Source organism: Myotis brandtii, unplaced genomic scaffold (assembly GCF_000412655.1).
Source record: "Myotis brandtii unplaced genomic scaffold, ASM41265v1 scaffold62, whole genome shotgun sequence".
In the NCBI taxonomy this organism is placed as follows: Eukaryota; Metazoa; Chordata; class Mammalia; order Chiroptera; family Vespertilionidae; genus Myotis; species Myotis brandtii.
The window spans coordinates 3069335-3071045 of NW_005370366.1; positions in this window are offsets into that span (position 1 = coordinate 3069335).

A 1711-nucleotide genomic window follows, 5' to 3' on the forward strand; every position below is an offset into this window, starting at 1 on the left:
TTCCTTTTCTTTCCCTCCCCCCCTCCCTCCCTCCCTCTCTTCCTTTCTCTCCCTCCCTCCCTTCCTTTCTCTCCCTCCTCCTTCCCTTCCTCCTCCTCCTCCTCTCCTCCTCCTCCTTCTTCTTTCTTTCTCTCTCTCTCTCTCTCTCTCTCTCTCTCTCTCTTACTAGAGGCCCGATGCAGGAAATTCGTGCAAGGTCCTTGGCCCTGACCCGCCCACCAATGCAGCTGGGGGCCTCTGCCACCTCTGCAGCAGACCCTGCCCGCTGCAGCTTTGTCCAGAAGGAAGGACCTCTGGAAGGCCATCCGGTCTAATTAGCATTACCCTTTTATTATTATAGATTTTCTAGGGATAGAAGGGAGAGGGAAGAGAGAAAAACACTGATTTGTTGTTCCATTTATTTATGCATTAATTGGTTGATTCTTGTATATGCCCAGACCAGAATCAAACCTGTAACCTTGGTGTATCAGGATGACACTAACCAACTGAGCTATCAGGCCAGGGCCACCTCGACCATTCTTTACACTGGATGATAGATAGAGTGTTTGTCCTTAAACTTTTCATAAAATGGAAGGCTCTTTTTTTTTTTTAAATCCTCACTAAAGAAAATGTTTTTATTGAATTTAGAGAGGGGGTTAGGGAGAGAGAGAGGGAGAGAGAGACAAACATAGATGTTGCCTCCGATATGCACCCCAACAACGGATGGAACCTGCAACCTAAGTATGTACCCTGACCCAGAATCAAACCTGTAACCTTTTGGTATACTGGATGACGTACCAACTATGGTAGGATAGTAAGAAGCTAGGAAAATTCCTGGGCAAATGGAATGGGGAAACTGAGACAAGAAAATTAAACAAGGTGAAACAGTTTGGGCAGCCAACTACTCAGCTTGTGAATTGCAAGACCTTATCTTCCCCAAACAAGGATATTGAGAGTAAATGATATATACCTCTCCACCCTAACCAGAGAACACATAGCTTAAATCCCCCTGGCCTGGGAAAATAGAGAAGATAAAATTAATGCAATTTCTGCCAGCTATACCCAAGAACAGATACCGTTTGGGGGATGTTATGCAGGAAAGATAGCTGCTAGGGCAGGAGGAGGGGAAGGGGGATAAAAGAGGGAGTTTATCTCACCTATTAAAAAAGAAATCAGCCCTAACCAGTTTGGCTCAGTGGACAGAGTGTCTGCCTGCGACTGAAAAGGTCCCAGGTTCAATTCCGGTCAAGGGCATGTACCTTGATTGCAGGCACATCCGCAGTAGGGGGTGTGCAGGAGGCAGCTGATCAATGTTTCTAACTCTCTATCCCTCTCCCTTCCTTTCTGTAAAAAATCAATAAAATATATTTAAAAAGAAATAAGCCACTTTAGAACTTGCCCAGACCAGAACTTGGCCAGAACTTGGCTGGAGATCCTGACCAGAACTTGGCTGGAGTTCCTGGCTAGAGATCCTGGCTAGGCTGCTGATCAACTGAAGGCTGTCTCCGTGTCATTCCTTCTTCGCCGACTCCGTCCACACCTTTGGGGACCCCTGGACCTGCTGGGGTTGGACCCCAGCATCTGGCGCCCAAACAGGGACCCTTAGGTAAGCCCCCCCATTCTCCTAGGTAAGCCCCACTCTCGGGACGGATAGGACTCCACCGTAGGAAGAGGGTGGATAGTCTTCACCGACTCTGTCCACACCTTTGGGAACCCCTGGACCTGCTGGGGT